General features: G+C 39.4%; 1 protein-coding gene and 1 pseudogene across 8 annotated transcripts in view; one reads left to right on the top strand and one right to left on the bottom strand.

The window, feature by feature from the left end:
* The window catches only part of SGMS2 (sphingomyelin synthase 2), a 78288-nt gene extending 55310 nt beyond the window's left edge, over positions 1–22978 (bottom strand). For 6 of the 8 annotated variants that reach the window (XM_032461300.1, XM_032461287.1, XM_032461308.1 and 3 more), the window contains exon 1: positions 22350–22683. The gene's annotated coding sequence lies outside the window, so the exon portion shown is untranslated. Of the gene's footprint in view, positions 1–22349; positions 22684–22774 lie in introns of those variants that run through there. The other 2 variants (XM_032461293.1, XM_032461328.1) reach the window with 1 other exon arrangement.
* On the top strand, positions 6885–6980 carry LOC116659350 (annotated as a pseudogene).
* Positions 22979–25673: the final 2695 nt, after the last annotated feature.

The raw sequence follows: 25673 nt of genomic DNA, 5'->3' as shown, positions 1-25673 counted from the left end.
AAGTTGATAAAAGAATACTATGAACATATCTATATGTTCACAAATTTAATAACCTAGGTGAAATGGACTGATTCCTTCAAAGACACAATCTACCCAAACTCACACAAAAAATAAACCATCTGCATAGGCCTATATGTATTTAAAAAGTTGAATCAATAATTAATAACCTTACAAAATAGAAAGCACCAGGCCCAGATGAATTCACTGGTGAATTCTACCAAACATTTAAGGGAGAAATTATATTAATTCTCTACAATCTCTTTCCAAAGATAGAAGCAGAAGGAATACTTCCTAAATCATTCTATGAGGCCAGCGTTACCTTAATACTAAAACCAGACAAAAACAATACTAGAAAACTACAGACCAGTATCTCTCAAGGACTCAGAAGCAAAATACTCAACAAAATTCAAAAAACCGAATCGAACAATGTAAAAAAATAATTATACATCACAACTAAATAAGATTCATACCAGGTATGCAAGGCTGATTAAACTTTTGAAAAATTAATTATTATAATCCATCACATCAACAGGCTAAAGAAGAAAAATCATATGATCGTATCAACAGATGCAGAAAAAGAATTTGACAAAACCCAGCACTCATTCATGATAAAAACTTTCAGTTAACTAGGAAAAAAGAGGAACTTCAACTTGGTGGAGAATATCTACAAAAAGCCTATAGCTAATATCATACTTAATGCTGAGGAGCTCAAACTTTTACCATGAAGATCAGGAACAGGGTAAGGATGTGCCCTCTCACCACTGCTTTATAACATCAAACTGGAAACCCAAGCTCATGCAATTAGATAAGAAAAGGAAATTAAAAATACAGAGATTGGGAAAGAAGAAATAAGACTATCTTTGTTTCACAGACAACATGATCTTCTATGTAGAAAATCGAAAAGAATTGACAAAGATACTCCTGGAATTAATAAGCAATGATAGTGAGGTTGCAGGATACCAGGTTAATACACAAAAGTCTATCACTTCCCTATCTATCAACAATGAAGAACTGGAATTTGAAATTTAAAATACAATACTATGTACATTCGCACCCTCCCCCCAAACGAAATACTTAGGTATAAATCTAACAAAATATGTATAAGATCTACATGAGGAAAACTACAAAATTGATGAAAGATAACAAAGAACTAAATAAATGGAGAGATATTCCGTGTTCATGAATAGTAAGAATAAATGTTAAGATGTCAGTTCATCTCAACTTGAACCCAATCAAAATCCCAGCAAATTATTTTTGTGGATATTGACAAACTGATTCTAAAGTTTATACGGAGAGACAGAAGACCCAGAATAGCCAACTCAATTTTGAAAGACAAAAACAAAGTCAGAAGACTGACACGACCTGACTTCAAAACTTACTATAACGATACAGTAATCAAGACAGTCTCATATTGGTGAAAGAATAGACAAACAAGTCAATGGGAAAGAATAGAGAGCCCAGAAACAGACGTACATAAATAAAGTCAACTGGTCTTTGACAAAGGAACAAAGACAATACCTTGGAGCAAAGACAGTCTTTTCAATAAATGCTACTGGAACAAATGGTCATTCACATGCAAAAAAGGAATCCAGACACAGATCTTACACCCTTCACAAAAATTAACTCAAAATGTATCACATGCCTAAATGTAAAGCACAAAACTATGTAACTCCTAGAAGATAACAAAGGAGAAAACCAACTGACCTTGGATATGGAGAAGACTTCCTTGATAAGATAACAAAAGCATGATCCATGAAAGATATAACTGATAAGCTGGACTTCACTAACATTAATAATTTGTGTTCTGTGAAAGGCAATGTCAAGTGAGAAGATAAGCAACAGAATGGGAGAAACATTTGCAAAAGACACATCTGATAAAGCACTATTCTCCAAAATATACCAAAAACTCTTAAAACTCAACAGTAGGAAAATAGCCCAATTAATAAATGGGTCAAGGACTTAAACAGATCTCACCAAAGAAGACACAGAAGTGGCAAATAAGCAAAAGAAAAGATGCTTCACATACATGTCACAGGGAAATGCAAATTAAAACAATAATGAGATACCTTTACACCTATCAGAATGGCCAAATTCTGGAGCACTGACAAAACCAAATGGTGGTGAGTATGGACAGCGACAAGAACTCTCATTCATTGCTGGTGGAAATGCAAAATGGTATAACCACTTTGGAAGACAGTCTGGTGGTTTCTCACAAAACTAAATAAAGATTACCATATGATCTAGCAATCCTTGATATTTACCCAAAGGAATTAAAAACTTATGTCCACACAAAAACCTGCACACAAATGTGTATAGTAAGTTTACCCGTAATTGCCAAAAGCTGGAAGCAACCAAGATGTCCTTCAAAGGGTGAATGGATAAACGAACCATGATTCAATGATAAAAACTAATGAGCTATCTCAAGCTACAAAAAGACATGGAAGACCTTTAAATGCAAATTGCTAAGCAAAAGAGCCAATCTGAAAAGGCTACATACTGTGTGATTCCAACTTTATGGCATCCTGGAAAAGGCAGAACTACAGAGACAGTAAAAAGATCAGCAGTTGCCAGGGGTTGGGGGAGAGGGAGGGAGGGATGAATAGGGTGGTGAAACTATTCTACATGATACTGTAAGTGATGGCTATGTCAAACACTTGTCAAAGCCTATAGAATGTACAAAAGTGAATCCTAATGTAAACTATGGACTTCAGTTAATAATACTGTATCAGTATCGGCTCATTAATTGTAACAAACGTGCCCATTAATGAAAGGTGTCAATGATAAGGGAAACTGGGGGAGGAGATGGCATGGCATATGAGAACTCTGCACTTTCTGCTCAATTTTTCTGTAAACCTAAACTGCTCCAAGAAATAAGGCCTATTAATTTACAAAAAAGTACTTCTCAGAGTTGCCCATAAACTCATTTTTAAGATATTTTTAAGAGAGCAATAATTTTTTCAAAAATAAAAACAAGAAATACTCCAAATATGGTAAAGCAGCACTAGAAAATGAATGGCAAAACAGCCCCCAGTTATGTCCTTCAAGGACAATGACAATTTGCTCAAACACAGCTACTGATCTAAATCTGCCTTACAATTCAAAAGCACTTAAGCCTTTTAAATATGGAGAACATTCTAAACACTGCTTAATGTTGATGAAACATTTGTCGTCAGGGCAGCACTCCATCCTGTGATATGATGTGTTTAGATCTGTAACTCCATCTTTGCCACCACAGGTTTTCATACTCTATGTACCTGTTTATAGCATACTTTATCCTGCTGAAATGAAAGTTTCATTCAGTGTGCATCATAAGCCCATATAAGGAGGGGGCTTAGCACAAATCTGTAATGTGCCATTTGCAAACGTGTACCCTGATGAACTATGCATAAGAGATGATTTGCTTTCCTTCCAAAATGACATTTTTAGGACATCCCTTAGAACAGTCTCATAGCTAAAGACACAATTTAATGGAGCTCCCTAAGTCAAGAGTTTCCAAGCTGCCTGTCTCAAGAAAACTTGCTACCAAGAACCTTGCTACGAGCTAAAATGCAGCTAACGTAATACACATCTGCAGAAGACAGAATCTGCAGAAGATGGAACGAGACAGAAATCTGACTACAGGAATAACAGCCAGATCCCAAAAGATATTTCTCTGCAATTTGCAAAATTCCATGTAAGTTTTATGCTGTGATTTTAAATTAAAACGTCTCAATTTCAAATAGACTTCTTAAGGCTTCCACGAATTACATCTACAGTTCAGAACTGCACAAGCAACCATGTGCAGGTGACCTGCTTGTTCACCCTGAATACCTTTTGTAAAGCAGCAGCCCAATGCATGATCATTTTTCTCCTTGGTCCTAACCCAAAGGGAGTGGGATCTTTTCATTTTCCTGGGAAGGCACCCTTAGGATGGAGATAGACCCTAAGGACTCCGGACCTCAGAGCTCCACCTCCAGTTCTCCACCGTAGTCATACCCTCTGCTTATTCGGTTTCTCACTGACAGCTGTGTCCTTGGCCATTCACAGCTGACACAACACTACTTCCACTGCTTCCGCTTCTAGACACAGTATTTAGAAGCTAGTAGTAACACTTGTGCTTTATAAACAAATACTTAGTACGTCAGCTGGTTCATCAGACAGCTATACTTGCTAAATTGGTTGTGTTTAAAGAATCAATCCAAATTCTCATTAGATTATAATCAAATCTCATTTCAATGAACAAAAAATGTATCTGAGGACAAGTGATTTAAAAAAGCATTTTGTCAATATTCCCTTCTTTCAAGTTTCACATTGGAAGAGATCAAAGGATTCTTAGAATTCAAAAATAGTTAATTAATTACTTGTATATAAAAATGAGTATATGTATCCAACCTTAAGATTGTTTTTACAAATAGCATTTTAGAAGCAAAGTTCAAGTACACTGTTTAAAACAAAAAGATTCAGCCTTGTTTTCTTTAATGATGATGGCAGAGTAGGGCGAATGCTTGGCAAATGGACCAAAAAGAACAGAAATGAAACGTAGGGTCTAACATCGTATTTTACCTTTAGTATTCTGTCTTCTCTACTAAACCACTTAGAAACACTTTTATAAATTACATCCTTCAGGCTGTTGTTTCATAATTTTCCAGTTCCTTGCTCACCTACTAAAGGCAACTGACTTGTCAAGAAGGAAAACAAAACAACAACAAAACTACAAGAGGGGGAATTGTAGGCTTAGATGAAATGGCTGGATAAAGAATCACGAAAAAAAATTAAGATCTATACAGGTGACTAGTAGTCAATGAAGAAACAAATGGAATCAATTAATTCAAAATGTGTCTGTTTGACAGACTGACCTACCTCCAAAATTCACTGAGGCACAACTGGAAACTGCAAGACAGTTCACTGAGACAGGCAGACCTTACTCTAGTTTTTGTGACTGCCTGATAACTAGAACTCGCCTGAGCTAAATTTCTCTCTCACACACACACAGACACAGGAAAAGATCTGGAATACAACTTCCATGACCTAGTTTCAAATATATTCCCTGCCTTTCTTCCAAACTAACATACATCACATGAATTATCCTCAACAAACCCATGTGCTTTAGACATGTGTAATCCCAACCTTAATGACAAAAGACTCTCAGTGGGAAAGAACAGTTATATCACAATCACCCTCTCAATTTCATTCTCAGAAAAAGGCTACTGATATATTTTTTTTAATTTTTAAATTTATTTTTTATTTTATTTTTGGGAGGGGAGGTAAGTAGGTTTATTTATTTGCTTGTTTATTTAATTTTAAAGGAGGCACCGGGGACTGAACCCAGGGCCTCGTGCATGCTAAACACACACTCTACCACTCAGCTGTACCCTCCCCCAAAAAGGTTACTGGTATTTTCTATTTTTAGTTCACTTTTTTCCTCCATTCCCACAAAGTTGTCTTTGTAGACATATGTTGTCCTGCCTCAGAAATACAGAAGCAATTATTAATCAGATTTTCCTTGTTACGCCTATTAGCAGCAGGGCACCTGTCACAATCGTCATCATGTTCCAGAAAAGTATTAAAGAATCTGCCAAGTTAATCTTCCTGATTGTAACTTTGTGCACATCCAAATCTTCAGGCTATACAGTCAAATCTGAACTCCTCCTCCTAACAATCACTGCACCTTCCCGAACCTGCTCCTTACCAAGAGTGTCCTGGAAATGGCACCAAACTGGATGAGAGAGATCGATAGCTTCCTAGTAATCTTAGTTTCTTCATTTAAATAAAAAATTAGACTAGACCAAGGATTAAGGATTTTTTTTATGCTCTGCTCTGCTTTCAACATTTCTATTCCACCCGTCCCCACTTTTGGAAGATTTAAAAAAAAAAAAAAAGTCACGATAAGTGGCATCAATTATGTTGTAGATAGTTCTCTGCCTCGAGGAATCTAAAATCCAGTTGAAGATCCAAGGATAGTAAATCCAATAAAAGCCCATTTCTTTCTGTCTGCCCCAAAGTGAGGTCTGCAGATAGTAACCAATAGACCGTGCATTCTCAATGGGGAAAATTAGTGCACTAAGTGTGGGAAAAACGTTTTGTGGTCCTCTGAAGGGTGTAAAAATTCCTCAGAAGGGTGTGGTTAGGAAAAACCTGTGTAAAAATGAATACTGGAGGATAAGAAAGTTGAGAAACACTGATAGTGGAACCCGCGACAGCTTCGCATTGCTCTACATATGCTTCATAATTAGCTACATTACCCTGAACGAATTACTTAACCTGAGTTGAGTTGCACCCTGATGTACCACCAACATCCTGGGTTTCTTCCTTGGATTAACAACTACAAATGGCCAGCATCTCTTCAACCTTAACTTCTCAACTCGAATGTTCCTTTCTCAAAAAAGTCCTTTCCCAACCACTGTTTAAAGTAAGCCTCCCCTCATTCTCTCTCAGCACTACTGATCCACTTTCACAATCTGTAACTGGACAGTTGTTTCCTTGTTTTGACTGGATGTCTCCCACCTTGGGTGGTAGTTTCCATGAGGGGATGGACTGTGTCTGTGTTTACAGTAGTACCCTGAGTCTGGCACAAAACAAGCTGCTGGCTGGTTCTGACCAATCCCTTCCCCTTGACCAACTTTTACTATCTTAACATACTGACGGGTGTGTCAGGACCCTTCTCCAGAGATTAACCCCAGGATATGGTCTCCAATACTAATAATAATTCACTCTTTTTTTCACTTCGAGGTCCCCTTGGCCTCAGACCAAAATCTGCCAGAAAGTTTCCCAAAGATCTTTGATCAATTATAAAAATTTTATTATTGCAAAAACTCTGAAAATCATACTGAACTTGACATCAAGGGGAATGGATTAGAGAAGGAACATGCATTTTTTAAAATGTAAGATTGAATATCAGAGCCCACTTCAGCAACATATGGACTAAAACTGGAACGATGGGGAGATTAGCATGGCCCCTGCACAAAGATGACATGAAAATCTGTGAAGTGTTCTATATTAAAAAAAAAAAAAAAAAAAAGACTGAATATCAAAATAGCACTTTTTATTCTTCAAGGTGCCCAAGATTTTAAAAGACCTTTCATTTCTTATCCTAGGGGCTGTTCTACTTTCGGGTGTAACAATACTGGAGCCACTAACAGAGAGACGAGGCAATGGGACAGTCTGGGACAAATACCCTTTCCACAAGCAGGAAGGGGAATTTTAATGTGAACAAGAGGTGAGTATGTGTGTTGCGCAGAGGGAAGTAAAACTTGACCTACAGGGAGTTATTTCAAATCAGAACAGCTAACATTGGGACCGTATCACTCCCTGAAAATAAATCCTGCTCACCTTGAAGGAGCCAGGTCAGGTGTTATTACAGTGAAATTTATCTTAGTGAAAACAGAACATGAGGAAATCAAGAAGATGAGATTCTTCTGATTTGCTTACGACAAGAAATATATATATCTATTTCTACAGTATCAAAATATTTAGCAAGTTCTAAACTATAAATTTAGTTGGATAAAGTAAAACAAAATATATATACAGTTGACTGCATATATGTATGTACGTATGTATGTATATAATCCACATATATTCATATCTATTTATATCTTTTATATATGTTATATGAATTAAAAACAAAAATATATAAAATACTTTATTCCCTCAGTTTCTTATTAAACATGGTCTTTAATTAGGACGACCATATAATTTAGTATCCCAACCAGGCCAGTTTTGAGTGAAAGAGAGACTTAATAATTACACCAGGATAGTATGTATATACTGGGACTGTCCTGGACAAATCAGGATACATGATCACCTTAATTATAATAAAATCCATGGAGAACTGTAAGATTTTGTGAAATACAAATTGGATGGACAATATTAAAATATGTCTCCTTTAGTAAAGTTAAAAAAAGATTTTTCAAAAAAAAAGTTTTAAGAAATGAATTTTAAAAGCTGAAGTCTACAAAAGATCTTCTCCATATGAAGAAATATCCTATTAAACAAAGGGTATAAATCAAAGAATGAATAGTACAGTATTAAAACAAGGAATTAATCTCTAGGACCAGAGGCTTAAATTAATGTTTTCTTTAATTAAGGAAGCCAATCCTTTCTAAAAAGTTAAACCAACCCCATACAGACACTTCTGCACCAGTCTCTAATACCACTTTGTTATTTTCGTTACTAGGAGACATTTGCACGAAAACAAGATTTACATCCTTTTCTTGCTTCTGTTCTTCTACCTAAAGGAATAATCCTCCATTATTAGCAATACACTCAATATCTCCACAGCAACTAGTATAATTGGGGTGTTGCAACAGAGGATAATGAAGTGGAAAACAAAGTGACAGAAGTAGTGTAGAAGAAAAAAAAAAACTTTCACACAGCCTTGGTGGGAAAATAACTACGAAGAAGAAAAAAAGAAAACTTGCTAAAAAGAACCATTTTGAGGTCGTTTTAGTCAGTTGCTACTAGACCTTTAAGATACTTAAGTATGCAAGGAGGCAAATAAAAGTTTCCAACATGATGAAGTGTATGGAACAATTGCAGATGACTTCACCCAGAGAACTCCGAGGTGGGGAAGAGAGGAGGTTTCTGAAATAGATAAGAAGTGACTTTCCGCAGGTTTTCGCATGTGGCTCCCAAGAAGGGGCAGGGTACAAGGGAACCGTTCAGGAGAGCCCTAGAGCTAAGCAAGTGTTAACTAAGCTAAGGGGGAGGGGGGGTCGATCCTGGGCAAAAGGTAGCCTCACAGTGGCCAGAGAAGGCAGAGGGCAGCAGACTGAGAATCAGGAAACCTGGGCTCTTCACTGGCTTCTGCCTGACGCAACACAGGGGTAAACAATAAGAGCCAAAAAGCAGTATTTGAGAATACTCTTTAATTCAGAAAACATGTGTTGAGTGCCTACATCATGCTAGGGGGAAAAAATGTATAAATTTTGCTCCTGAGGAGCTCAGTCTGGAAGAACCGTAATTTCAACAGAAAATCATATTACAACATGGTAGTCTAGTGACAGAGAAAGGCCTAGGTATTCCGGAACAAAGAGGGGACACCTAGCCCAAGGGACTGAGGTGGGAAAGGGAGACAGGAAAGCTCCCTGCAGAGGATGTTGGAGGTCAACTCATTTGTGCTTTAAATCGCTCCTCTGAAAGTGTTCAACAAGATCACCACCTAAAGGAATCTTCAGCATTGTAAAACCCAACAAACGCTGTGCTCTCACCTTACTCAAGAACTCACAACAGAATTGATTACTCCATCCTGCTTTAAACATTCGATTTTGTTGGCATCTGGAGCACTGCTCTTTGGGTCCTCCCCCTACCTCATTACTACGCCCTGGTCTCCTACTCGATCTATTTATTAACTCTGTTATTCTTCATGGCCTGATCTCTGCCTTTCTTCTCTGCCTACTAAATCTCCTTGGGTAATTCTAGATTTCCCATTACTTCATAATCCACTTCAATGCTGACACCCTCTGGCTCCGAGCTTGCCTATGAGTGCAGTTCTCAGAATCACTGTTCCCTGTTTGACAACTGTCTTTATTAGAATGACTAATAGGCAGCTCAGACTAACTAATGGCCAAAACAGAACTCTATTCCCTACAACCCCCTTACCCATCAAAAAACTAGGAGACCTGCTTGACTTCTCCTACTCTGTCATGTCTCCTATCCATTAAGTCCTGTCCATTCTATCTCCAAATCTCTCAAATCCATCCACTGTTCTCCATCTCCAACACCACCACCCTGCTCCAGCCAGCATCACTCCTCCTGCACAATGCTGCCAAGAGCTTCCTAACTGCTTCTCCCCTTCCTAACTGCTCTTGCCCCTTCTACTCCACTCTGCCCAGCAGAGAGATCTGTTACACATGTAAATCAGATCTTGTCCCGCTCCCTCTTAGATCACTTCACAACGCCTTCTCATTGCATATGGAATAAGATTTATACTCCCCACAAAGTTTGCAAGCACCCCCGACTCTCCCAACTGGGTTCTGCCTGCCCCACCACATTATCCCTCACCCCTCTCTCTCCTGCTCAGACACTGCAGCCAGACTGGCTTTCCTCCCTTCCTTCCCTTGTGTAACTAAGCACTTTCCCTGTTCCCTCTACTGGCTCCTTCTTACCCTGCACATCTCAATGCAAGCTTTACCTCTTCTGACAAATCTTTCCTGACTGTGCTAGAGAGGCTTCCCCATTTGCTCTCAACACATTTCCTTTAAAGAGCTGGTCCAAGTCTGAACTGATCTTATTTATTTATTAGTTTTACTTGCTTGTCATCTGCTCAACCTCCCTTTTCAGCACCTTTTCCTCTCTCAACACGTCAACTCAAACAATCTCCATTAGGGTAGAAAGCTTGAGTATTGCTCACTGAATTCCTAGAATCAAGAACAAAGTCTAGCACACAGCAAGTGCTCAAAAATTGTGTGAATGTACTAATCAACTTCAGAAGGAACTGAGGAGGGCTTGGAGCTAGTCTCAGCCACCTGCGTAGCACAGGTATCTGATAAAGTCAGTGCATTTATGAAATCCAAAGCAACCTATCTTGAGAACTTGGTGAGAACAGTGTCTTGTCCAGTATCTGGGGGAATTTTTTGCTACAAAACCCTCCACCATTATTTCCTTCCTCCGCATTTAGGTATCTTCCCGCACAGAATTGCACTTCCTTCCGTCCTTCCGTCCTTCCGTCCTCCCTCCCTCCCCTCTCCCCCTCTCTTTTCTCCCTCTCATACTGTGCCTGTGTCTTTCTACATTATAGTCTTAATCTATTCCTGGCAGACTGAGATTTGATATCAAGTAATGATTACTGATCTAGGTTTTACAGTGGCCTGGCTTCCTAAATTGTCACAATAAGCAACTCAACAAGAGCACAAATTAGTAAGCAACATCATGCATATAAACAGGGCAGGGCTAGGGTGAAGACAGCAGTGGATAAACAGGTGAGCAGTGAGGTGACAGATAAGAGAAGTGTGGTGAGGCACGAGGGCTGAGGCCAGGGCAGATGATGCATTCTATTGTATCATAACTCTCAAAGGCACATGAGCAGCCATCGTTCCTATACACATGAATCTAATAATCTAAATATTTCATTTATAGGCACAGGCACACCTCCTGCCATCAAAATTCACAAGCATACTCGACAGATAACCTTAGAGAGATGTTTCACTGTACCCTTCAGCCTGTCCGCTAGTTCTAGCTAAAGGCACCAGAACCAGTTTTCTCTGACTCCATGATATAATTCAGTTTTTAAAACACAATACACCAAAGTCACTGATGGTAATTGCTAAGGGATAGTTCTGAGGATGACCTCAGATTCGTGCAGGGTGTTGTTCCTTAAGGATAAGGCTGGTCAGAGCTGAATGCCTGGTAAGGCAACCAACCACCAGCCACACATGGCTACTGAACACTTGAAGTGTGGCTAGTCCAAGCTGAGATGTGCTGTAAGTGCAGAATACACACCAGATTTCGAAGATTTAGGAAAAAGCTAAAATGTTATGAATTTTCTTCCCAGTCATGCATATACATATGTATATTTGTTTTCATATTATTTTTCATTAAAGGTTATTACAAGATATTGAATATAGTTCCCTGTGTTACACTGAAGAAATTTGTGGGGGTTTTTTAAATCTATTTTTATATATAGTGGCTAACATATGCAAATCCCAAACTCCCAAATTTATCTCTTTCCACTCTCTTTCCCCAAGTAGCCATAAGATTGTTGACTATGTCTGCAAGTCTGTTTGTTTTGTAGATGTCATCAGTGTCCTCTTTTTCTCTTTTTTTTAGATTCCACACAGGAGTGATATATGTTATTTTTCTTTCTCCTTCTGGCTTACTTCACTTACAATGATGATCTCTAGGTCCATCTATGTTGCATATTAATTATAATTGACAATATTAAACATAACATTTTAATATGTTGGATTAAATACGCTCTCAAAATAAGTTCTTAATAAAGTGACTCTAAATCTAAAAAGGTATATTTTAAAGAGCTGCAAATATGAAAATATCCTGTCCTCATAGTTTTAAGAGTTTTCAATTTTTTTATACTTCTACACAAGACAGCCTCTTCCCCTTAGAAACATATATATTTACACTATCCAGCTAATGGTCCACCCATATTTATTTCAAATTACCAGAAATCCTCTATTATCCCCTATTTCACTTCTTGAAACAGGAAAATTCCCAAGATTTTACTTAGTACATTGGTGCTATTTCTACATTACACAAAGGGAGACCCTTAAATGATACAAGCTGTCTCCAAATCACAGTGTGAGATTGTTATTGGAGGATTCTTTAAAAAAAAAAAAAAGAATGATGATTCTTGCTATTTTTAATTTCCATAATTCCAAGATATTATCTACTCTGGGGTCTATAATCCTCTAGGTGCTGACTACAGATGATCCAATGAATGATACTACCTTTTATTTGTTTAATTAATTACAATTTTAAAAGCCCTTGTATAGGAGTGCTTTTGCTTTCAAAGAAATCATAATAACTTTGCCAGGTAAGCAGGGCAAGTGATAGACTTTTAAAATGTAAAAGGAATCTGACCTCACACCTGTCAGAATGACTATCATCAAAAAGACCACAAATAACAAATGTTGGCATGGATGTGGAGAAAAGGGAATCCTTGATCACTGTTGGTGGGAATGTAAATTGGTATGGCCACTATGGAGGACAAAAAACTAAAAATAGAACTACCAATATGACCCAGTAATTCCACTCCTGGGTATATATCCAAAGAAAACAAAAACACTGATTTGAAAAGATACATGCACCCCAATGTTCACAGCAGCAACATTTACAACTGTCAAAATATGGAAGCCCTAAGTGTCCATCACAGACAAACGGATAAAGAAGATGTGGTGTGTATATATATATATATATATACACATATACACAACGGAATACTACTCAGCCATAAAAAGGAATGAACTTTTGCCATTGGCAGCAACGTGGATGGACCTGGGGGTACTATGCTTAGTGAAATAAGTCCGACAGAGAATGACAAATACTGTACATTATCACTTATATGTGGAATCTAAAAAATAAAACAAACTAGTGAATATAACAAAAAAGAAATGGACTCACAGATAGAACAAACTAGTGGTTACCAGTAGGGAGAGAGAAGGGGGAAAGGCAAGAGAAGATAGGGGACTAAGAGGTACAAACTATTATGTATAAAATATATAAGCTACAAGGATATGTTGCACAACACAGGGAATATAGCCAATACTTTATAACTATAAATGGGGTTTAACCTAAAAATAGTGAATCACTATGTTGTACACCTGAAACTCATGTAATATTGTAAATCAACTATACCCCAATAAAATATTTTTTAGTTAAAAAAACACAGGGAATCTGGAGTTAAAACTCAAGCAATTATCACCGCAACCATCACTACCATCATGTGTGGACCATCGCCTTACCCAACAAACATGCAAGGTTATAAGGACGGCCATATGGGGTGCAGAGCCACATTTCTTTTAGGCAACTCTGATACAAGGCCTGAATGGCTCGACTTGCTCTGAAATCAACAAGACTTTTTTCCCTAAAATCTTGACACTGTCATTTAAGATATTTGCTAGGTATAAAAATGTATAGAATTACAAAAAGTCAACTTCCTCTGCCCCAAAGTGGTTCGGTTTACATGCAAAACAAAACAGCCACCAAAACGTAAATACTTGGAATACTTGAAGTGTCCAAACAATAAATCATGAGATTAAGCAGCTCTTCTGCACGGCTGGCACAAGGAACAAACCAAAACACAGACTGTTCTAGTAACTCTGTGTTAGTTTCCTGTTGCTGCTGTGTAAGTTACTGTAAATTTAGTGGCTTAAAACACAAATTTCTTTTCTTACAGTTCTAGAAATCAGAAGTCCAAAATGGGTCTCAGTGGGTTAACACCAAAATGTCAGCAGGGCTGTGGTCGCATCTGGAGGCCCAGGGGAAAATCTATTTCCCAGCCTTTTTCAGCCTCTAGACATGCCATGCCCTGCTTTGCTTGTAGCCCCCTTTTCTTCAAAGCCAGCAATGGCTGTTTGAGTTTTTCTAATAGTGACAACTCTCTGATTCTGATTCTTCTGCTTCGCTTTTCCACTTATAAGGATCCTTGTGATTACACTGGGTGCACCCAGCTAATCCAGGATAGTCTCCATATCCTAAGTCAGCTGATTAGCAACCTTAACTCCCCCTTGGCATGTAACGTAACTGACTGATAGTGTCTGGGGATTAGGACGAGAACATCTTTGGGGCGCCACTACTCTGCCTACTACCGTCTCCAAGAGTAATTAGAAAATGGTCAAAGAAACCTCACCATGTACAAGCTGTTCTCCTCCAATGAGGATTTTTAAATATTTTAATTTACAATAGGTGAAAGCCCTGCAACTTAAAAAATAAGTAGCGTTAGAGCAGCAGGAACAGATTACAGCTGTATGTGCCAATCAGGGGGATGGGAGAATGAACGTACTTCTTTCCCGGACTCAACACACCAGGACTGACTGAGCACTCAGAAGCTTTTGGAAAGAAATGTTTGACACCATATTGAAAATTAATATCTTTTGATGGCAACACTGAAATATGACCTAGCTGTAGACCTCCACATGGTAAATCATATGGAGTTGATACTATGTTTGGACAGGTGTGATGCTCCCTCTGCTAAAACTGCATGTGCAAGGACACAAACGAGGCCCAAACTGTGAGATACATGCTAGATCAACAGTGCAATGGTTAAACTCTGCAGCCAAATTGTCTGCTTTCAAAACCTAATTCTGCCTCATGCTAGCTCTGTGACCTTAGGCAAGTGACTTAACTTCTCTGTGTCTCACATAAGGATTCTTAAAATGGGGATAATATCTGCCTCAGAGTGTCCTTAAAGAAGGACAAAGGAGTAAGAGTTCTAAGTGCTCAAAACAAACCCTGGCACATAGTGAGCACTTTATTTGGTAAATAAAATTTTAAATGTTCCTGCTTGCTGCTTACAACTTGCCAATCACACTACATACCCAGGGAGTATACTTCTCAACACTAACTAATCCATCACAGAGGATATGATTATCATACATATATATACACACAAAAAGTTAACAAAAACATATATCATACATATCATACATACACACAAAAAAATTAACAAAAACAATGCCCTTTGTTGCTACTAAAGTTTGGTAGAAACTACTGGGGTAGTAATAACTGGATGGCTAAATAACTTACAGATCAAATGCAAATCACAGAAAACAGTAGCAGTTGTATTAAATAAACCGTCTCAGGGCCTCCTAAAGAAAGACGCACAGCATACTGCCCGGGGAGGACAGTAGGGTCTGTGATTCTTAATGGCCCCGGCATTTTCTGGGACAGTGGTGTTCATGGTACAATACTCCTCAGAAGGCTGAGCTCTGTGAGGGACAGCAGCGGTTGTGCCCCACTAACACCACCAGCATCTGCTGAGAGGGCTGGCATATTGTGACTGCAGCTTTGAAAGCTTTTCAGCATTCACAGCTGATGTTATATACTGCTTACAAAAGCTGTTGAACTCAATGGCAGTGGGCAGTCAATTTCAATAATTTTATCTTAACCCTGAAGGAAAGGAGGAGGGCGGGGTGAGGGATGGGCCCCAGACCTTACTGATACAGGAAAGATGTACAAATGGCTATTCCATTACAAGAGAAATACACTCCTTTCATGACAATTAATAAGAAACAATTTGGTGTTTGAGATAGTAAGAATGAACCTTTTGTTTTAAAAGTTAGAGGTACATCTTACATGCAAAAAATGATAGCTGAGCCCCCCAAAATTAACTATGAACCAAGCATTATCCTCGTTGGTTCATACACATAAAGTCATATAATTTATAGTAGTCTTAGGAAGTAAATACTATTTTATTCCCATTTTACAGCCAGGAAATGGAGTTTAATCTGACAAAGTTGCTCAAGGTCACCTAGTGGTGAGCGGTGGTATTGCGACCTGAGTGCACGTTGCCTTCATCTCTCACCTCTCTGGCAGCACAGACCACAGAAACATTCCAGGAGATGGGTTAGTAGACACGCAGTCCCATGTCAAAATATATACCCCCCCAAACCTGCCACACCTCCAAAGCTAGTGGAGAGATTTAGAAAGCCTTGGGGGATACTAGGCAGTGTGTGGGCATTACTAGAATCAGCTGGCCCTGGCTTCAAATCCCTGCTCCACTTCCTACCAGCTCTGCAGCCTTGAGTACACTAACCTTTCTAAATTGTTTCCCTAACTCCACAAGCGGAGATAACACAATTTCTACTTTGCAGGCCTGTCTGGAGATGAAGAGAGCATTTGATTTAATCTTCTCTAGAGCTTATCTCAGTATCTACTGTTATCTAACCATCACCATTTTACAGCACTATCTCCAGCTTCTGTGTGTGGGGAAGCTTGGATAACCAACCTGTTTGGCCTCTCTCTGTTTCAAAGCTTAGCTTCATTTTCAGCTACTGCTGCCAACCTTTTCCCGAGAGGCCTCTACTTCTCGCTGGAGGCAGGCTGCTATCTAAAGGTATCCCTCCACGGCACCCCAACCAGGTAAGTGATCCGTGATCCCAACCACTCATGCTTTCTATAAGCCTCTTCCCTACCCCTAAATGAAAACTCACTCTTTCAAACCTCTGTAGGTGTCAGATCAGACTACCTACTTCAAGTTCTCCCAAGTAAGGAAACGTCTCCTTAACCCATCTCAGTGGGAGGTGTGTTACGAGGTGACTTCCCAGGATGACTCTTGTCAGCAGAGCAGGTCAGAGAGGCCCCCGATGTGTGTTTTCACCCCTCCCAGGCCAGACCTTCCAGGATCACATGTGACCGCAGTTTCAACAGCAGGAGCCAGTTCTCAGCAGGCCGTGGGATTCGGTACAATTCACCAAAGCACACAGAACCTGCCTTTGGCACATGTGCGTCTTTCTACAGTTGTTTTCCCACCTCCAGGGCTATTGCCCCCTTCAGTCACTGCCATTTGTGGAAAAGCTTTTCAAAAGCTTAATTCTTGAGGGGAGGATGTAGCTCAGTGGTAGAGTGCACGCTTAGCATGCAGGAGGTCCTGGGTTCAATCCCCAGTACCACTGTTAAATAAATAAACCGAATTACCTCCTCCTAAAATTAATTAATTAATTAATTAAATTAAATATAGACCTGAATAGATATTTTTTGCCCAGAGAAGGCATACAAATGGCCAATAGGTACATGAAAAGTTGCTCAGCATCATTAATCAGCAGGGAAATGCAAATCAAAACCCACAATGAGCTATCATCTCACACCTGATAAGATGTCTGCTATCAAAAAGACAAGAGAGGGGAGGACAGAGTTCAGTGGCAGAAGGTTTAGCATGTCCAAGGTCCTGGGTTCAATCCCCAGTACCTCTGTTAATAAACAAACAAATAAATAAACCAAATTACCTATTCCCCCCAAAAAAGACGAGCCATAACAAATGTTGCCAAGGATGTGGAGAGAGGGACCCCTGTGCGCTGTTGGTAGGAATGTAAATTGGTATAGTCATTGTGGAGGACACTATGGAGGTTCCTCAAAAAATTTTTTTAGAAAACAACAGAACTATCATATTATCTAGCAATTCCACTTCTGGTATCTATCCAAAGGAAATGAAATCACTATCTCAAAAAGGTATCTGCATCCCCATGTTCATGGTAGCATTATTCACAATGGCCAGCCAAGACATGGAAACAACCTGTGTCCACTGATGAATAGATTTTTTTTAAGTTTAATTCTTATCTTATATTTTGCATTTCTAATCATCTTAATTGAAAAGAGGTGATTAAATTCCAGAGGCAAATAAATTCTCCTCCCTCAATTTTCCATAAACATGATGCCTCCAGGTCCAGTTTCAGTTGGATAGGAGTGGGCCTTTATGCAGATACTCATTGAGCACTTTTCCTGGTGAAGGCAAGTCCTGACAGGTAAACTTAGAGGTAACGATGCCCTGAGGTAGGTATTTCAGTTCCTTCTCAATTTTGCCTGAGGCTGGCCCTGACGTTCCTTAGTTCGGGCACTTCTCCTTCCACAGTCAGACGTATCGCTCTAGGTGAACCTCAGCACAGGCTCTGCCAGGCAGAGAAGTGACACTCACCTGAAGGGCTCTTCCAGAGCTTTTTTCCTATTTGACTTTTAGTAGCTGGCTGTCTTTTCTGACACTTTGGCTTCAACATTATTATCTTTCATCTCCTCCCCCTACCCTTTAATAATTTTAATATGTGGCTTTACTTACTCTTTTTAAATACTACTATGTTGAGAGAAAAGATGTAAATATAAAATGCTCAATCCAGTTAATGCTCTAAAAAAAAAAAAAAGTAAGAATGTACCCAAGTTTGGTTTGAAAGTTTTAATTGACGCTATCAAACTAAAGACACAAAATTGTAAGATAGAATTTTAAATTTTAAGCAAATCGTCAAATTAGGGTTTGGCAGTGTGGAAAAGCAATTAGCAAATAAATGGTTATCCTATTTATACTTTAATTATATTAGCTGTTTCTTTACATTCTGCTTTGAATTACAAGTCATTGTTAGGAATAAATAAATTGAACTGATCTGGATTTCTGTCTGAAGAGGCTGGATTGACCACTCATATTCCAGTATCTTTTACCAAAACTGTAAGGATAAAGTAGCTAGCAATGGAAATGTAATTTTAAGCCCCAAGTAAAATTAAAATTTTGACTTAGAGTAGCAAAGAGGGTAAGATATTACAGTAAAATTTGAGAAATATTTAAATGAAGAAATGCTTTATACCTATAATGAAAGGTAGCTAATGGAAATATCTTGTACTTTTATTAAATCAACCCAAAAATGTCTTAGCAATGATACACTTTTCAAGAGATCAACAACAAAGGTGTAAGATTTTTTAAAAGGTGACCTATTTAAAAGTGATGGAGCTCATTCTAAACCTAGCGATAAATCTGCTAAACGTGATTATCTACGAAATGTAACCTGTCTATCTTTCTGGGTACTAAGGAGGCAAACTGTAGAAGCAGAATTTCTTTTCTGTCTGGCAAAATTAGCACTGCTCCCTTCTACAGTATTTCCTCACAAAAGTTTAGCCTTATGGCTAATAATAATAAAAACACAAACAGTTCTTTAAGAAAGCCTCTGTGTTCCGTTTTTATCAGATAAATCCCTTGTGTAATGAGCTACTGACCTATTGTGCAGCTCCACAGAGAATGTTGATCCTATTGCTCAGATCTTACGAGAAACACTAAAGGAACACAGAAATTAAAACCAATTTTAAAGAGAAAGGAGAAAGTTTTCTAATTCTGAATATGGTAAAAACAAAAAAAAGGCAGCTAAATTAAAAATTAAATTCACTTTTTAAAATGCAAAATGACTAAAATAATCATGAATGTTCACACAGGGCTAGAAGGATACTTAACTGCAGTTGCTTAAAACAGTGAAAACTGGAAACTAAATATCCAACAACAGGGGCTTGGTTAAGTCAGGATACAGCCATACAACAGAAAATTATAAAAGCTGCTATACAAGTATATTTTAATGATATAGAGATGTCCATATGTGGGTGAAAAAAAGTAAGTTAGAAGGTAGTAATGCAGAAAATGAACCCAGTTTTGTGGAGAATAACTTTCTAGTTGTGTAACTTTAGGAAACTTACTTAATTTCTCTAAAGCAGTTTTCTCCTCCATAACAGTACCTACCTACCTCACAGGACTGGAGTGGGGAGAACAGGAAAGTCTTGTGTACAAAGGAACTGGCACATTGCCTGGCCCACAGTAAGCACAATACATGTTAGCTCTTGGTGTTGTGTGTTCCCAGCGGTGAGAAAGAGTTTGAGGATCTGGGTGGTTGCAGATTTGTTTACGTTGTACTTTTAAACTTCTATAAGCAACATACTACTTATAACAGGAGGAAAAATAAATAAATTGGAACACTATTTGCACAGTGACTATTCTCTTAAAAAACTACAATGGTGCTTCACTCACAGTAAATAAATCGTGGTTGAACTAATTTTACCCTTCAGATTTCTTTTAAACGAGCTTGCTCTGGTACATTTAAAATTATTTAATTAAAGGGCTAAATTTGTCTATAATATTTTTACTGCATAAAGCAAGGCATACTAGCATTGTTCAGCCTCATAAGAATTTATGAGCCCGAGCTCAATGCCCATTAGAAAGCCAGGAGATCTCGAATTATCAGTGGGAGGCAGTCTATCATAGCCTAACCACGTCTAGTTTCCTCCCAGCTCCCCAGCCATCTCCTTTTGACCCTTCTTCCTCTCCATAATCAAAACCTAGAAGCTCTTTTTACTGGACTGTAAGCCTCAAGTGCAGATACGGTGCCTCCTTCCTCTTAGTATTGCTAATACCTAGCTTAGTGACTGGAATACAGTAGCTGCTCACTAAACAACTGAATTGAATAAATATCTGATAGTAATAGTTCAGGATAGAGGCTTCAAGTTCCCCATAAGAGAATTAGATAAAGGTAAATAGGCTACTCTAGTCTGAAACTGTCTAGAATTCTTGGTAATTACTCCTTAAAAAAAGAAAACAAACAACATCTCACTTCAAAGTATCACTTCTTTAAAAAGGAAAAGTTCTCATTTGTATTCAGTTGCCTATTTTAATAGATGTGAGACTATTTCTGTTTTTTCCCTGTGTATATTTAAAGTCCCACAAGAATTCCAGAGAGTTTAAATTGCTCAAAGTAACACAGCTAGTAAGTTACCACCCAGATAGCCTCACGTCTTCTGGATTCTGATGACCAAGATCTCTCTGCATCACACACTTTGGGAAAAACAAACATTCCTTGTGACCTTTGACCCTAAAAGTTTTTGCAGCTATAAGAACAAATGTTTTCAATAACCCTGAGCAAATGCTCCCTATCCTTCCAAATATTCCCTAGGAGCTTGTATGAGATTCTGAGAAAACAGAAATTGAGGACAGGAAGCAGCACCCCACGGGTGTCCAAGTGTTTCCCTCCAGGTTCCTAAGTCAACCAGCCTTACTTAAAAATGAAAGTACAGAAACCAAATTAAATATTAACTCAAAAAAACACTTCAACCAGAAGACTGTTGTGAAGTAAGACCAGAAGCAAACCAAGGAAAGAGCTATAATTTTGTACCGCTTATTTTTTAAAAAAGGAAAAAAAAAGTTAAGGGTAAAGTTAGAGAGTTCACACATCCAATCTTCCTCCAAATTCCAGGTTTGTCACTTTTAGCCACTGCTCTCTGTTCAAGCAGTGAATGGCAGTTTCCGGTATGTGGTGTGGGAAACAATAATCGTTCAGGTATCCACACAGAAGTGTTTAATTTCCTGAAGACATCACTTCTCACTCTGAGGAACTTGTCAAAAGGATTTCATATACTAAACCTCAGCCCACCAGGTTTATAAGTAAGAAATTTTGTGTAAATTAATTGGTGATTACCTAAGTCAGCTGGAACACAGTGTTTATATATATGTATATATAATACATATGTATATATATTACAATTTACAACTTGTGTATGTATACAGTTACAATTTGTTGAGGTCTGCTTTGTGCCAGACATTATGATAGGTCTTTTGCACTTTAATCCTCATTATTATCCGCTGAAGTAGTTATAGCCCCATTTTACTGGTTCAGAGTGTTTAGAATGACTGAGAACCCACCGTTCATAGATGAAACTTGGAATGAAATCAAGAGTTTGAAAAGTTAAGTTTAAATTCAAAATCCACGCCCACCTAGGACACTAAACAATTGAACCGCTTCAAAAATTTAACATGCATGTCGAAACGATTTTAAGGTCATATTAGAGCAAGCAAGGTGAAACAGAAGAATGACAAAGACTGGTATTAAAAAAAATTACAGGAGACAAACAAAACATTTGAGTTGTTTCAAGATGTAGTCGCGGGCTATTAACGATTATCCAAATCTCAGAAAGGTAGACAGGTCCACTGCTACCTATTTGCGCTGAAAAACCAAGCCTCCCTCTCCTTAAGTGGAGTAGCTCTGGCATGCCAAACGCTGAAAGGTTTCAGTGTAGGCAGCCCAGAACTGGGCTATCACTGTTCACACATCATCAGTAAGTGCCTCTCAAAGAAGCTAAAAGACAGTCCCTCCTCCACCTCCTGAACTTCAGCCCTGACCTCCTCCAGAGTGGCTCTGGCAATCTATGGTTCCATCTGTGTCCTTTCAACGCCAGGACCGAGTTACCCGAAATGGTTGCAAATGAATGAGATGACTGCTCGGAGCAAGGACACGAAACCACAAATCCATCCTCAATCAGGCAAAATCAAGGAAGGATGCCCCGAGGCCGGGCGCTTGGGGGCCGAATTGGAGCCACATCTGCGTACGCGGTCCACCTTCCCCTCCCCGCGCTGCGCCCGCAGCGCCGCTTTCCAGCCCATCCTCCTCCCCAGCCCCTCGGGCACTCCTTACCAGCTCTCAGCTGGTGCTCCAGACCTTCCCAGCTGAAGGCACTAGCTCCCGGGCCCGGGATCTGCCAGGGGACGGAGCCCGCTGCCGCAGCCACCACGGCCGAAGCCGCTGGAAAGTTTGCTGGGGGTCTCGTCTTCTCGCGCCTCGGCCCCGCCAGGGAAGCAGCTCTCCCGGTCGCTCCCGCGGCTGCCGCCCCCGAGGCCGCTCTCGGCGGCGCTGCAGCACCGGCCGGGCTCGGGCGGCCGAGGACGGCTCCGAGCGCGCCGAGGGCGGGGTCTCCCCGCCCCGCTCAGCCCGCGGCGCGGCGCTCGGTGTTTACCGCGGCCCCGCGGCCCGCTCTCCCCGCCCGCCGCCCTGCGCGCTCCTGACATCATTCATTCTCTCACACCCTTGCCCGCCCACTCCATTTCCAAACAGTGACTCACCCACCGGCCCGGTGGCGGCGGCGGCCGCTCCCGCTGCTGTGGCTCTCCAGGCGCAGAGCGGAGCTCGAAAAACCGGTGCGACTTCTTAAGAAGAAAACCCCAGCCAACGCTTCCCTCTCGCAGCCGTTAAAGGTGCAGGGAAGGAGGGGCTTGGCAGGCAGGGCCGATCGGCTCAGGGTGGAAAGGCTGGAGCGGACCTCCCGAGTGGTGACAGAGATCAATCTGGGAAAGTTCTTTGCGTGCCACTCCCTGCAACTTTCAAGGGTGGGGCCCGGAAGGGATCCCCCACCCCCGCACCCCGCCTTATTCGGGAACTGCTTCCTGACGTAGGTGTGAGTAGGCTTGGGACAGTTATTCACAGGTTATTGCCCCGTCCTAGGTCAAAGAGGTGAGTTCCCAAACCTCACAGGGTTGCCTGGCCGGGTTAGTCATGAATCCGCACGATGGTAACTCTAGGCGTGAGCTGGAAGGGTGCTCCAACTTAATGAGGCTAATAATACTTTCCCTTCGGTGACTAACCACCATGTCATTTGTCCTGTTAATTGATTTGCTTCTCATTAAGGATAAAAAACAGTCACCAAAATAAACAGTGAAAGAGTAGTTCTTTGCTCAACGGAACACTGTGCTTTTCCGCAGCTTTTGGAACACAAGGCTGCCGTGTGTGGTTTCTTTGATGAGCTCAGCACTTATGTTTTTTTAGAAAGGGTGTTGCCCTCTTTAAAATGGTCAAGGCTCTATATTTCTTGGAGTTGCTATTCATACACCTGCTGGGCAGTATTCAAAGTAAATGATGGCACCCTCAGATTCTAACTAGAATGAATCGGAGGGAATTTGGCCACATCTTCATTGAAATTAATTGACAAATATATTTTATGTTAATTTCTACTTTAAGACCGGGTAATTATGTCTAGAATTTGCACTGGCTTATCCATATAAGCAACAAAAATAATCCAGAGTCATCTCTGGGTGCCCAGCGCAGAAATCATGGAGGTAAACAATCCTCTGTTTATGGTAATTAAACATGTCGGTAATGATAAAAACGGGACAGTCCGGAGACTGTAAGATGTTGTCACTACAGAAGTTTTCCCCAAATGAAAATGGTCCTGAAAGTAACCAAAGGTTTAACAGCATTCAATTTCAAGCTACAGAAAGGTAAGAACCCAAAAGAGAACACCAACAATCGAAATTTATTTTCCTTGGGTTTGTTTTACGTTTGCAATAGGAGTTCGTTTTCAGTTTTACAAAGCCCAGGCATTTTGCCCAGAAGGCAATAGCAAATGGACTGGTTTGCTAGGATGCCGTCAAAGTAAATGGAAATTCAAACCAACAGTTTTTATAGACAACAACAGATCTAATCAGAGGCTAGGGGGTCCTGTCCATTGGTGACATGTAAGTACGAGATTCAACTGTGTATCCACAGGCAAGTTTGAGTAAATATCACACCTACTCCCTACTTTATGACCCAGATGTTGAGATATTATGAAGGTATGTTTAAATAAGATTTTCTACCGATCTTAAAAACTGATATTGTGGTCTTTGGGGCCCATGGACATGGATGAAGTAAAAAAGCTCAAAAGAAGGCCTGCCATCCTGTTTGCCTTGTTCCTGATGTAAATCCTGCAGCTCCGTTGGAGGAAGATCACCGGCTGTATAGGAGGCTGTTTAATGTTTGAATTTGCAGTTACTATCGTGTCTCAGTTTAAATATTGTGAAATGAATGATTAAATGATTTTTTATTAAACCGCTTAAATATTCTCCAGTAAAAAAAACCATAAAGTTTTCCCACTCTAGTCACTGCCAATATTTTGGCAAATTATTTGTCTTAATTTCCATGTTTGAAAAACATCTATTGACTTGTCCATTTCACAGAGAGAGATGATTTCTTCTCTTTTTTTTAACTGAATCTTTTTGTTCTTACAACATATCAAAGTTTACTAAGTCCCTGATTAGTCACCTACCAAAAATAATAATGCTGAATGGTCTAAGGGAGGGAAAGGGCTGACATGTGTGTTTCTGTCGTTTTTTTTTTTTTTTTTCCTAACTCAGTACATACTGTAAATCGAGTTTTACAGATATTTCTTTGGTATTATAAAGCATACTGATTAAGTTAGGAAAACATATATCTGTAGTACTTATCTGCTCTATAATAACTTGTACTCTGGGAGTACCTAAGTCATTGACTGAACCAACAAATTTTTTTTGAGTTACCACTTTGTGCCCACATTGTTTATCTCAGAATCACCATGTGCATCTTCTAAACATATGTCTCCTATTTCAGCAATGGGGAATTTTGCTTAAAAAAAATTGCATAAGGATGTCTATTGTAGTGCTATTTATAATTTTCCCAGGATCCAGTGCCTGGCATGTAATTATTCAGTGAGTGAAATAAAAGAATGAACAAGTCTTAAAGAACAAATTAAAAGTGAAGTAACTCCATGTTGAGATACTATACAGGCAATAAAAAAAATTAGTTCCATAGACTTAAACTTAGAAAACTGTCCTTATAAAGTGAAAAATGTAAGATGGGAAATACAGTCACACACACATAGACACATGACATTTTTATGATTCAAACACACCTCCTCCCCCAAAATCCAGAACCAAATTCTTGGAATGAGATATAGTCAGCTCTCTGTATCTGCAGATTCTGCACCCCTGGATTCAACTAACTGCAGATAGAAAGTATTAAGAAAAAGATTCCAGAAAGTTCCAAAAAGCAAATACTGAATTCACAGCACCAGCAATTATTTACATAGCAATTACAGTGCATTAAATATCATAAGTAATCTAGAGATGATTTAAAGTCTATGGGAGGGTGGGCATAGGGTATATACAAATACTTCTCCATTTTATATAAGGGATTTGAACATCCATGGATTTCCCTATCTCCCAGAATCAT

This window comes from Camelus ferus, chromosome 2 (genome assembly GCF_009834535.1).
Source record: "Camelus ferus isolate YT-003-E chromosome 2, BCGSAC_Cfer_1.0, whole genome shotgun sequence".
NCBI classification, from domain to species: Eukaryota; Metazoa; Chordata; class Mammalia; order Artiodactyla; family Camelidae; genus Camelus; species Camelus ferus.
This window is presented reverse-complemented; position numbering and strand designations above follow the sequence as displayed.